The sequence below is a fragment of the Musa acuminata genome, chromosome BXJ2-4 (assembly GCF_036884655.1).
Source record: "Musa acuminata AAA Group cultivar baxijiao chromosome BXJ2-4, Cavendish_Baxijiao_AAA, whole genome shotgun sequence".
In the NCBI taxonomy this organism is placed as follows: Eukaryota; Viridiplantae; Streptophyta; class Magnoliopsida; order Zingiberales; family Musaceae; genus Musa; species Musa acuminata.
The window spans coordinates 15095797-15108822 of NC_088341.1; the positions used below are offsets into that span (position 1 = coordinate 15095797).

Sequence of the window (13026 nt, forward strand, 5' to 3'; positions counted from 1 at the left end):
AAATTAAATTTGATAAAAATTTCTTTTTCTCTTCGGGTAATGTGCTCCAATTTGAGATCATGCTCCATACAGGATCTTGAGTCTCTAATAATCTCTGTCAAGAGCTGAGCATTGTTTGTGTATTGACATTCAAATATTCTGCTATATCTCTCCTTCCACGTCCACCAAATAGCGCATCTGAAAGTAACATTTGCCAATTGTGTGAGAGGTCCTTTTCTTGAGAAACATTGCATGAGGTCGCCTAGTTCTTGATGTAAGTTTGGTTGCGGTAGTCTATCCATTTAGTATAGTGTCACGCCCCACAAAATATCGACAATATTTAAAATTTTCATCACAACAAATCCAGGATCCAAACACACATTTGAGGTCACTAAGAAAACATTCAGATAAAAAATTTCACCTCTATAGTCTACAAATTCATAACCCTGTGCAGTTCGTAAACATCCCACACATCACTCGATAATTCAAACAAACTAAACTTAACTCATCAAAACAATAACCACAACATAATTTCACAAGTGGGGAAGTCTATACAGTCACCAAACCAACGATTACCATAAGTCCGTATCATTACATGAATTTAACTTAACATTCCAAAATCCTAAACATGAGGGATCCTTTAACTTACACAAAATCCACAGGTTTAGATTCATCGTCAACATTTCATTAAATACCGAGTGGCTTATACAACAAATACATATATGCTAACACAGATCTGCCCAAAATCTTCTAACATTCCACTGCCTCAGCCCAATCTTAACATTTAAGCAAGCGATACGCTATCCTGAAAAATTTATCAACAAACGGGGTGAGCATATAGAGCTCAGCAAGTGACTAACATATCCATATCAAAACAGGACAATTTCCAAAGAGATACAGTTTCAAAATACAAGGCAGAATATACGACTTCGTGGACATAATATCATTAGAAGCAGAAACACAATTGTCCTTTCAATCTTACATATTTGGTTCCTGACAGATGGGGCATAGAGTAATTGGAGCATATCAGTAACAAAGGAAACATATCGGAGCTTATCAATGGCATATAAAATGTTCCGAAGCATATCAACGGCATATTGACTATTTCTAAACAAAATCATTAGTGAATGAAGCATTTCAGAGCATATCAAAAACAAATATCGTACAGAAGCTCAAACGTCGTCCTTGACGTTGCAAGCATATCATTCTTATCCAGAGCATGAACAAAAATGACTCACCAAAACTCTGGATGTCATATCAAACATATAGAAGGTGTAGTGGGATCTCAGTCAGAATGTGATTCATCCATTTCTGAATGACCACCTGACAAAAGTCTCCCACGTCTGGGAGCTCCATCCACCCACGTCTAGGTGAAGTCAGAGGGGGCCGGCAGAGCATCGCAGGCTCTAAGCACATACCCTTTACCATTTCTGGCAAAGGTCCAGAATATCCCATAGAGCGGGCAATAAGCACATACCCTTTACCATTTCTGGCAAAGGTCCAGACAATCCTACACACCAGAGTACAAGAGGGCAGTTTTAACAATAAGTAGCATATATCGGAAGTACACGCGGAACAACAAAACGTACATGTGCCTTTTCAAGACAATATGATGCAAAGAACAAATCTCTCACAAATGTATTCATATTAGGAATGAAATGGAAGCAAGAGTATACAGGGAATCCAAGCAATCATATTTAGCTCAATTCAAATAAGAAGGTTAGAAGAATTCAATATCCAAAGGAATGAAACAGAATACGCGAAATCGACCAAAGCTCGATTTCTGACAGAATTCCAATGGCACATAGAACAAATACTTTAGATTATCAATTATACTCCAATACCCTTAATAAAGCTGTCATTGAAAGATATATCAACCTATTTTCTTTTGAAATAAGTTTCGTACGAATCAGAGTTTCCCACAAGGAGTTACCTTTGATTTGGTAACATAAGGTCAAGTACACAATCACTGTTTTGCAGAATACATAGGGTCGGATTCAACAGATAATAGGATAGGCATTTGAACTCCAAAATTTTCAAATATATATCAAAATAAATATTTTCAAGTCTAGTTTCAAATAAAATCAGTTTGGTACAAATCAGAATTTCAAACAGGGAGTTATAGGCATTTTAGTATCGAAAGGTCAGAAATCTTAATCCCTGTTTTGCAGCATCCATAGGCTCATTTGAAACAGACGTTTGGGTAAGTATTCGGTGTTCAAAATCTTCAAAATTTGTGTCAAAAGAAAGATATAAGAGTCTAATTTCAAACAAACTAGGTCCTACTCAATTCTGCATTTCGTACTAAAAATTATAGCCGGAACTGTATATAGGGGTCAGTTTACCGAAAGAAATTTCAGAATCCATGGTTCTATATCCAAGGAGAGACATATCAGTTTCTAAATAGAAATCCTTCAGTTTATTTTGAAACAACATAAAAACAGAGACTAATTTTCTGTAGGATGGGGTTAGAAACACTTGCTTTTGGGAATTTTGACCCTAAGTGAAAGGATTTGGGCAAGAACCCTTAAAGCCCCAAATTTTCTTCTTCTTCTTCTTCTTCTTCTTCTTTTTCTCCTTCTTCTTCTTCTTCTTTCTTTCTTTCCTTGATCATCCACGCAGCTGCCTTCTTTGCTTCCTTAAGAACGAAGGCAGAGATGCTTAAGCGGTGGGATTTGTCATTTTGTGCGTTTTGCAGTTTAGTCCTTGTTTTTATCATATTCGCGATTAGGTCCTTAGGATTTACATATAGGTCCTCAGATTCTTTCTTTTTTTCTTGAACAGAACTCCCAAATCTTAAAAATAAGTTACCTCTGATTCACACTCTATTTCTTTTGTCAATTTAAAATAGATGCTTACATTATCACCAGAAATTTATACGAAAATTCGGAAATGAGGGATGTTACATATAGTCACAAGCAAAGCAGAGGCGGTCAATAGTTTCTTCTTGTTGGATACAAAGGGAGCATCGGTTAACATGGTAGATACCTCTTCTCTTCATATTGTCTATTGTTGGTAGTTTATTGAGAAGGGCCTGCTATGTACATAGGGAATGTCTTTGTGATCCCGGTCGATCCCATGTCTAACTGCTTGGGATCCACTTTTTATTTCTATAAACTTTACACATAATCAATTTACTTTATTACAAAAAAAAGGAGTACAACACGAGGACTTCCCAGGGTGTCACCCATCCTACTACTACTCTCGCCCAAGCAAGCTTAACTTCGTAGTTTTGGTGGGATCCGGTGCTTTAGTGCTAGTATGATCGCACCCATTTTGTATGTGTCATCCCTCGCCAATGTTCACGTCGCAGCCGGCATATCAATGATCGGAGCCCCTTGCGCGCCTCGAAACCCTTAGCACTTTCTCAATCCATCTCGGTATCACCATCGCAAGCTCTGTTCGAGACACAGTCCAATGACTGCATACCGGTCACGGCAGGCATGCGCTGAAACCAATGATCTCGGAATTGCTATTGCGACCCCAGTCCGGAAAGCTCTCAATGAGCCCCACGAAACTAACAGCGCAGTGGTCACGACAAATTCTAAGCCCCAAAACCATCGCCTTCGAGGTCTACAGAGAGGTTTACATCGCTTGGGGCTCAAAAAGGAGTGCAACATGACTTCCCAAGGTACCTATACTAGTACTACTCTCGCCCAAGCAAGCTTAATTTCGGAGTTCTGATGGGATCCGGTGCTTTAGGGCTAGCATGATCGCACCCATTTTACGTGTTTCGTCCCTCGCCTATATGAACATCACGGCCAGCCTATCAACGAATGGAGCCCCTTGCGCGCCTCGAAACCGTCAGTGCTTTCTCAAACCATCTTGGAATTGCTTTTGCAATCTCTCTCCGAGACACAGTCCAATGACAGCATAATGGTCACGGCAAGTGCACGCTAAAACCATCGGCACATTCTCAAACAATCTCGGAATCACTATTGCTACCCCAGTCCGGAAAGCTCACTCCGAGCCCCACGAGACCGACTGCGCAGCATTCACGACAAATTCTGAGCCCCAAAACCATCGTCTCGAAGGTCTAGGGAGTGGTTATCGTCGCTCGGGGCGCAAAAAGGAGTGCAACATGAGGACATCCCAGGGTGTCACCCATCGTAGTACTACTCTTACCCAAGCAAACTTAACTTCGGAGTTCTGATGGGATCCGGTGCTTTAGTGCTAGCATGATCGCCCCCGTTTTGCGTGCTTTGTCCCTCACCTATGTGCATGCCACGACCGGCCTATCAAAGAACGGAGCCCCTTGCGGGCCTCGAAACCGGTGGAGCTTTCTCGAACCATCTCGGAATCACTTTTGCAAGCTCTCTCAGAGACACAGTCCAATGACTGCGTACCGGTCACGGTAAGCGTGCGCTGAAACCATCGGCACTTTCTCAAATGATCTCAGAATTGCTATTGCGGCTCCAGTCCGGAAAGCTCTCTCCGAGCCCCACGAGACTAACTGTGCAGCGGTCACGGCAAATTCTGAACCCCAAAACCATCGCCTTGGGGGGATACGGGAGAGATTTTTATAGCTCGGGGTGCAAAAATGAGTGCAACACTAGGACTTCCCAGGGTGTCACAAATCCTAGTACAGCTCTCGCCCAAGCAAGCTTAACTTCAGAGTTCTGATAGGATCTAGTGCTTTAGTGCTTGCATGATCGCACCTGTTTTGCGTGCTTCGTCCCTTGCCTATGAGCCCGTCACGGTCGGCCTATTAAAGAATGGAGCCCCTTGCGCGCCTCGAAAGCGTCGGCGCGTTCTCAAACCATCTCGGAATCGCTATTGCAAGCTCTCTCCGAGACACAGTACAATGACTGCATACCGGACACGGGAAGCGCGCGCTGAAACCATCGACACTTTATTGAATGATCTCGGAATGGCTATTGTGACCCCAGTCCGGAAAGCTCTCTCTGAGCACCACGAGACTGACTACATAGTGGCTACGGCAAATTCCAATCCCAAAACCATCGCCTCGGAGGTCTACGGTAGAGGTTTACATTGCTCGGGGCGTAAAGGGGTGCAACTCGAGGACTTCCTAGGGTGTCACCCATCCTAGTACAACTCTTGCCCAAGCAAGCTTAACTTCGTAGTTCTAGTTAGATCCGGTGCTTTAGTGCTGGTATAATGGTACCCGTTTTGCATGTGTCGTCACTCGCCTATGTGCACGTCACGGCCGGCCTATCCTCGAATGGAGCCCCATGCACGCCTCGAAACCGTCGGTGCTTTTTTGAACCATCTCGGAATTGCTTTTGCAAGCTCTCTCCGAGACACAGTCCAATGACTGCGTACCGGTCATGGAAAGCGCACGCTGAAACCATCGGCACTTTCTCGAGCGATACCAGAATCGCAATTGCGACCCCAGTCAGCAGAACTCTTTCCGAGCCCCATGAGACTGACTGCGCAGCGGTCACGGCAAATTTCAAGCCCGAAAACCATCGCCTCAGAGGTCTACGAGAGAGGTTTTCATCGCTTGGGGCACAAAAAGAAGTGCAACACGAGGACTTCCCAGGGTGTCACCCATCCTAGTACTACTCTCGCCCAAGCAAGCTTAACTTCGGAGTTCTGATGGGATCCTGTGCTTTTAGTGCTGGTATGATCGCACCCATTTTGCATGCTTCGCCCCTCGCATAAGTGCACGTCATGGCCGACCTATCAACGACCGGAGACCCTACCGCGCCTTGATACCATCGGTGCTTTCTCCGAGACCTAGTCCGATGACTACGTAATGGCCACGGCAAGCGCGCGATAAAACCATCGGTACTTTTTCGAACGATCTCGGAGTCACTATTGTGACCCCAGTCCGGAAAGCTCTCTCCGAGCCCCATGAGACTGACTGCGCAATGGTCAGGGAAAATTTCGAGCCCCAAAACCATTGCCTCGGAGGTCTACGGGAGAGGTTTTTAATGCTGGGGGCGCAAAAAGGAGTGCAACACGAGGACATTCCAACGTGTCAACCATCCTAGTATTCCTCTCGCCCAAGCAAGCTTAACTTGGGAGTTCTTATAGGATCCGGTGCTTTAGTACGTGTATGATCGCACCCATTTTGTGTGCTTCATCCCTCACCTATGTTTACATCATGACTGGCCTATCAATGACCGGAGCCCCTTGCGCGCCTCGATACCATCGGTGCTTTCTCAAACCATCTCGGAATCGCTATTGCAAGCTCACTCTGAGACCCTGTTCGATGTCTGCGTAACGATCGCGCATGCACACTCTAAAACCATTGGCACTTTCTCGAACAATCTTGGAATCGCTATTGCGACCCTAGTCTAAAAATCTCTCTCCGAGCCCTAAAAGACTGATTGTGTAGAGGCCACGGCAAATTCCGAGCCCCAAAATCATCGCCTCACTGGTCTACAAGAGAGGTTTTCATCGCTCGGGGCAAAAAAAGGTGTGCAACACGAGGACTTCCTAGGGTGTCACCCATCCTAGTACTACTCTCACCCAAGCAAGCTAAACTTTGGTGTTCTGATGGGATTCGGTGCTTTAGTGCTGGTATGATCACACCCATTTTGCGTGCATCGTCCCTCGCCTATGTGCACATCACGGCTGGCCTATCAACGACCGGAGCCCCTTGCGCGCCTCGATACCATCGGTGCTATCTCAAACCATCTCAGAATAGCTATTGCAAGCTCACTCCGAGACCTAGTCTGATGACTGCATAACGGTTGCGGCAAGTGCACTAAAACCATCGGCACTTTCTCGAACGATCTCGGAATCGCTATTGCGACCCCAGTCCGGAAAGCTCTCTCCGAGCCCCACGAGTCTGACTGCATAGTGGTCACGGCAAATTTCGAACCCCAAAACCATCGCCTCGGAGGTCTACGGGGGAGGTTTTCATCACTCGGGACACAAAAAAGAGTACAATACGACGACCTCCCAGGGTGTCACCCATTCGAGTACTACTCTCGCCTAAGAAAGTTTAACTTCGGAATTCTGATGGGTCCAGTGCTATAGTGCTGGTATGATCGCACCTGTTTTGTGTGCGTCATCCCCCGCCTATATGCACGTCGTGGCCGGCGTACAAACGACTGGAGCCCCAATACTGACTGCACAGTAGAGACGACAAATTCCGAGCCCCAAAACCATTGCCTCCGAAGTCTACGGGAGAGGTTTTCATCGCTTAGGGTGCAAAAAGGAGTGCAACATAAGGACTTCTGACACGGGAGTGTCTAATTTGCTACAATATGTTCATATGGACCATACTGATAATATGATATTTTTTTCAGCCAACAATATTGCTACATAATCTTCAACTCAGCCTACTTAGATAAGACAGCTCATCAGCATGTTCCCTGCACAAAGGAATACATTAATGGAGTTGGTTGGCAGTTGTAAAGCACTTAATTTCGAAATTTCCTATGCATGAAGGGTTGTTTCATGCACTAGTATTTATTTTGGGGTTTAGGGATTAGAAAGGACTTTAGAAAACTGAGGATATTAGCAGAAGCTCTCTTGGAGTGCTCTTTTGAACTATGTATCTCTTGGATGTGTCCTTGAGTGGTGAGTCTTTTGCTTTTAGTTCTGTATCCTTGTTTATTGTCATTAAAGTGGTGATCTTTATGTATCCCTTTTGATTTTAAACTTGGTGGTGAGCTATTTTTCAATTTACCGAAGTTTCTTCAAGAGTTCGTTCCTTGCCTTCTGTGACATTTTCTATCTGAACAACTATTCTATTAGTGTTCTTTCGAAATCCATTCTGCATTTTTACCCTCCCCGGTATCAGTTTGGTATCAGAGCTAAAGGCTAGAGATCATGGCAAGGCGGAATGGAAAAGATGTAGTTTGTGAAGGTAGCGACCATGAAGATGACGCTGAGTCGTTGAGGCTACAGCTACGAAAATTGCAACGTAGCCTACAAGAAAAAAATGAAATAATCGACGAACTTCAAAGTAGACATAATGATATGAATGAGCAAGTTGATTATAATTCTGCCAAAGACCCTTTAACTATTCATCGAGGACCAATGACACGAGCGAAAACTAAAAGGATGAAAGAAGCCTTAACTTGTTTATTAGAAAGCATTTGGAAGAAGCAAGCTAGTCAAAACTTGGTCAAGGTTCTATGGATACAAGAAGAGCCTAAAATAATCAACCTAATTCAAATAAGTCAACATCATGAAGAGAAAGTCAAACCTTGAGAGAAGGATGAATTTTTAGCTATCTTTGAAGAATAAAGGTCATTCAGCCAAATTGGACCATATTAGGAATTGTGAGCTTATTCATGAATAATTATTCAAAACAATTCAATGTACGTTCATGAGTAATCTACATTCATGCATTAGGAATATGAATGTCATTTAATATATTCAATCCCTTTGTACTTGGCCTTTATACTATATAAATAATGCTAACTCTCTTTGTAAGGACACATTGAGAAGTATATTCAACTTACAACACTGGTGAGTGTTTTGTTTTTAAGTTCTTGCATGAACTTTGGACTTATCAAGCATTTCTGTTTGTGGCGTTCAAAACCCAAGAAAAAATCTTTGTTTTTCCTTTCAACTTATCAAGCTTCTTAGTTTGTGGCGTTTTAAGGGAATCAAAGTACTATTCTAATTACTTCATCAAATTTTTATTGATTATGTAATTAGAATAGTTTTCCTAACTTCAATCTTGAACGATCCATCTTGTTTCAAATCATTGGAGGGGGTCAATTTGCATTCCATATGTATCATAGCTCTTTAGCTATCGGGGTATATGGTTGCTAAGTTGAAGATTTCCATCATTTGGTATCAGAGCTTGGCTCAAGTTTGAGGTTTGCATATCTATTTTTTTGCTATCTTTTAGATTTTTTTTCTTTTCTCTTCTTCTTCTTTTTGGCCAATATCTATAATTATTGTTCTTCTTTCATCTTCATTGTTGTGCTTCTTGCGTTATTACTATTCGTATTTGTAATTCCGCACTTTATGGTATAAAAAAAAAGATCAAAAAGTCAAAAAAAAAAAAGAAGAGAGAAAATCAAAGGCTAAAAAAAAATGATGGAAAATCAAAGGTCAAAAAAAAAAAGAGAGATCAGAATTAGAAAAAAAAAATTGCAGATTCAAAGAATACTTGCAAGTTACAGAATTTGATCTTTATTCATTTGAATTTCTATTTCGATTTGGAAATCTTTCTTCATTCCTAAAAAAAAAAAAAAAAAAATTCTAGTCTTTGCTTATGATTAAAGTGCATTACACACACCTTTAAATTAGCCTATCTTTTGTTTGCTTTTAAAGCTATCCAATTTCACTATTTGTTTTTTGAATTGCCATAATCTGAATTGTTTGTTTAGGTACCTTAGTTAATCTAAAAACTCAAATAAGAAAACAAGAGAGGTAAAAGGCAAGAGTGGTAAGATCAATATAGAGAAAAGCCAAAAAAAATTGTGTGAAACACGAGTGGAGTGAATCAAATCTAGAGTGAAAAAAAAAAAACGTGAGGGAGTGTTGGTGAGATTGTTCTAACTTTGTTTTTCAGGTTATATACATGTCTAAAGATAAAGAAGCGAGTTCTTCATCCAATGATCTTTTAGTTCAAGCAATGCAGCAACAATTTGAACGTATGTTCAAAGTGATGGGAGATGTAAGAGATAATCTAGAAAGGCATGATGATGCAATTAATAGATTGCAAGGTGAACCACGATGTGGGAGACAACCAACCTTTGTCAATAATGAATATGATGGTGGCGATGATGTGGATGATGACCAAGTTACTCTAATTGGTCAAGATATTAATCTTAGGAGACAAACTAGGAGAGGACGTTTTGATGGTGTGGACAGAAACATAGGCAGCATCAAAATGAAAATTCCTTCTTTTAAAGGGAAGAATAATCCAGATGCCTATTTGGAGTGGGAACGAAAAGTGGAGATTATCTTTGAATGTCACAACTACTCTGAAGAGAAAAAGGTAAAATTAGCCGCTGTTGAATTTTTTTATTATGCTATTGTTTGGTGGGATCAATTGTGTAAAGACAAGCTTAGAAATGGTGAAAGGCCCGTGGAGACTTGGTTGGAGATGAAACAAATCATGAGGAGGAGATTTGTCCCTAGCTATTAGCTGCAAACCTTGACACAAGGTTCCATGAGTGTTGATGAGTATCACAAGGAGATGGAGATAACCATGATAAGGGCTAATGTGGATGAAGATCGTGAGGCCACCATGGCTCGATTCCTGAGTGGATTAAACAAGAACATTGCTAATCTTGTAGAATTGCAACATTATGTGGAGATTGAAGACATGGTGAATGTGGCCATGAAGATTGAGAGGCAACTCAAAAGAAAAGGCACAAGGTATGATTCAAAACCTTATTCGGGTTCTTCTTCTTCTTGGAAACCGAATTAGAGTAAAAAGGATGATAAACCCACTGTTAAGCCTAAAATTGATGAGACTAAAGGTAGAAATGAATTAGGCAGCAAGGGTAAAGGTGAGAATCTACCTAATCAAACTAGAGGTATTAGGTGTTTTAAGTGCCTTGGGCATGGACATGTGGCACGCGAATGTCCTAATAAAAGAGTTATGATCATGAGGGATGGAATTGTAGAATCTGAAAGTGAGAAAGAGGATGATGAAGACATTCTAGAGGATACTAGCGATATAGAGTATGCTAAAGGTGAAAATCTAGTTGTTCAACGCATACTTAGTTTGCAAAATGAAAATGATGAACATGGTGAACAACGTGAAAATCTGTTTCATACTCATTATTTGATTGCTAAAAAGTTATGTAATGTGATTGTTGATAGTGAAAGTTGCACAAATGTGGCAAGCACCTTGCTCGTGGAGAAATTGAAATTATCTACTATCAAGCATTCAAAACCTTACAAGTTACAATGGTTGAATGATAGTGGTGTAGTAAAGGTAAATCGATAAGTGTTAATTTCCTTTTCATTTGGTAGATATAAGGATGAAGTTTGGTGTGATGTGGTACCTATGTATGCTAGTCATATGTTATTGTGGAGACCATGGCAATACGATCGAAGGGTAATACATAATGGATTCAAGAACCGTTATTCTTTGATCATCGATGGACAAAAATATCAGCTTAGACCTTTACCTCCAAAGACAATTTTTGAGGACCAAATGCGCATAAAACAACAATATGAGGAGCTTGAGTCTTCATTAACCAAAACTTTGGGGAGGGAAAAAGAAAAAGAGAAAAAAGAAAATGGTGAGTTGAGTGATAAAAATGAGAGTATTGGGAAATACAAGGGGAGAGAAAACAAATAAAGTTTGAGTGAAAGAAAACTGAGTGTTTATGCCAAAATGAGTGATGTGAAGAAAGCCTTAACCATGAGGCAGCCCTTACTTGTACTTATGTACAAGGATGTTCCGATTGCTTCTAACAAAAATGACAAGAGTTTGCCTAGTGTTATTGTTGATCTTTTGTAGGAAAATGAGGATCTCTTTCCCGAAGAAGTTCCTAATGGTTTGCCACCAATTAGAGGAATTGAGCATCAAATTGATTTCATTCCAGGTGCAAGCATACCAAATAAGCCAGCATATAGATGCAACCCCAAAGAGACCAAGGAAATCCAAAAACAAGTGAGCTTATGAAAAAAGGGTATGTGCGAGAAAGCATGAGTCCATGTGCAGTTCCTATTCTATTAGTGCCTAAAAAGGATGGATCATGGAGAATGTGTGTTGATTGCCGAGCCATCAACAAAATCACGGTAAAGTATAGACGTCCTATTCCTAGGCTAGATGATATATTGGATGAATTGTATGGTTCTTGTGTGTTTTAAAAAATTGATTTAAAATCTGGATATCTTCAAATAAGAATGCATGAAGGTGATGAATGAAAAACCGCTTTCAAAACTAAACACGGTTTATATGAATGATTGGTTATGCCTTTTGGCCTAACTAATGCACCTAGTACTTTCATGAGATTAATGAATCATATTTTACGTGCTTACATTGGAAAATTTGTAGTGGTTTATTTTGATGATATACTTGTGTATAGCAAAAGTTTAGATGAGCATGTAACACATTTAAAAGCTATTTTTGACGTGCTTAGAAAAGAAAAGTTATATGGTAATATAAAGAAATATACTTTTTGCACTAATAAAATTACTTTTCTTGGATATGTTGTTTTTTTTTTTGATAAGTTCTTGGATATGTTGTTAATGATAAAGGAATACATGTTGATCAAGAAAAAGTGAAAGTAATTAGGGAGTGGCCAAAACCTACTAGTGTTAGTGATGTTAGAAGTTTTCATGGTCTTGCTAGCTTTTATAGAAGATTCATTAAGGATTTTTCTACAATTGCTGCACCATTAACTGAATGCATAAAAAACAATATGGGATTTAGATGGGGTGAAAAACAAGATGATGCTTTTAACTTGCTTAAAGATAAACTCAGTTCAGCACCTTTGCTTGCTTTACCGAACTTTGCTAAAACTTTTGAGATTGAGTGTGATGCGAGTGGAATAGGAATTGGAGGAGTCTTAATGCAAGAAGGCAAACCCATTGCATTCTTTAGTGAGAAGCTAAGTGTAGCAAGTCTTAACTACCCAACATATGACAAGGAGTTTTACACTTTGGTAAGAGTGTTAGAGACATGGCAGCACTATCTTTGGTATAAGGAATTCATTATACACACCGATCATGAGTCCTTGAAATATCTCAAAAGACAAGGAAAACTAAACCGTAGGCATGCAAAATGGGTGGAGTTTATTGAATCCTTTCCATACATCATCAAGTATAAACAAGGTAAGGAAAATGTGGTTGCCGATGCTCTTTCTAGAAGGTATGCTCTAATTTCTCAACTTGATGCAAAATTATTGGGTTTTGAGTATATTAAAAATTTATATAATTCTGATCATGATTTTGCTAATGTTTATGGGGCATGTGAGAAAGGGGGTTTAGATAAGTTCTTCAGGCATGATGATTTTCTTTTCAAAGAAAATAAGTTGTGTATTCCTCAATGTTCAATGAGAGAATTACTTGTGAGAGAGGCACATAGTGGAGGTTTAATAGGGCATTTCAGGATTAGAAAAACTTTAGATGTGTTAAGTGATCATTTCTTTTGGCCGCACATGAAAAGAGATGTTGAAAATTTTACTTACCAAAAAAAAAAAA

General features: G+C 40.3%; 1 non-coding gene and 7 pseudogenes across 1 annotated transcript; all 8 read right to left on the minus strand.

Annotated features, from left to right (window-relative positions):
• Positions 1 to 3133: 3133 nt before the first annotated feature.
• On the minus strand, positions 3134 to 3252 carry LOC135611460 (5S ribosomal RNA; annotated as a pseudogene).
• A 335-nt stretch (positions 3253 to 3587) lies between these two features.
• Positions 3588 to 3700, minus strand: LOC135611444 (5S ribosomal RNA; annotated as a pseudogene).
• Positions 3701 to 4050: 350 nt separating this feature from the next.
• Positions 4051 to 4169, minus strand: LOC135611449 (5S ribosomal RNA; annotated as a pseudogene).
• A 351-nt stretch (positions 4170 to 4520) lies between these two features.
• LOC135611441 (5S ribosomal RNA) lies at positions 4521 to 4639 on the minus strand (annotated as a pseudogene).
• A 348-nt stretch (positions 4640 to 4987) lies between these two features.
• On the minus strand, positions 4988 to 5106 carry LOC135611447 (5S ribosomal RNA; annotated as a pseudogene).
• Positions 5107 to 5457: 351 nt separating this feature from the next.
• LOC135611412 (5S ribosomal RNA) lies at positions 5458 to 5577 on the minus strand. The gene has a single exon (XR_010486557.1). It is a non-coding gene; the product is annotated as a 5S ribosomal RNA (ribosomal RNA).
• Positions 5578 to 5894: 317 nt separating this feature from the next.
• Positions 5895 to 6013, minus strand: LOC135611445 (5S ribosomal RNA; annotated as a pseudogene).
• Positions 6014 to 6363: 350 nt separating this feature from the next.
• On the minus strand, positions 6364 to 6482 carry LOC135611472 (5S ribosomal RNA; annotated as a pseudogene).
• Positions 6483 to 13026: the final 6544 nt, after the last annotated feature.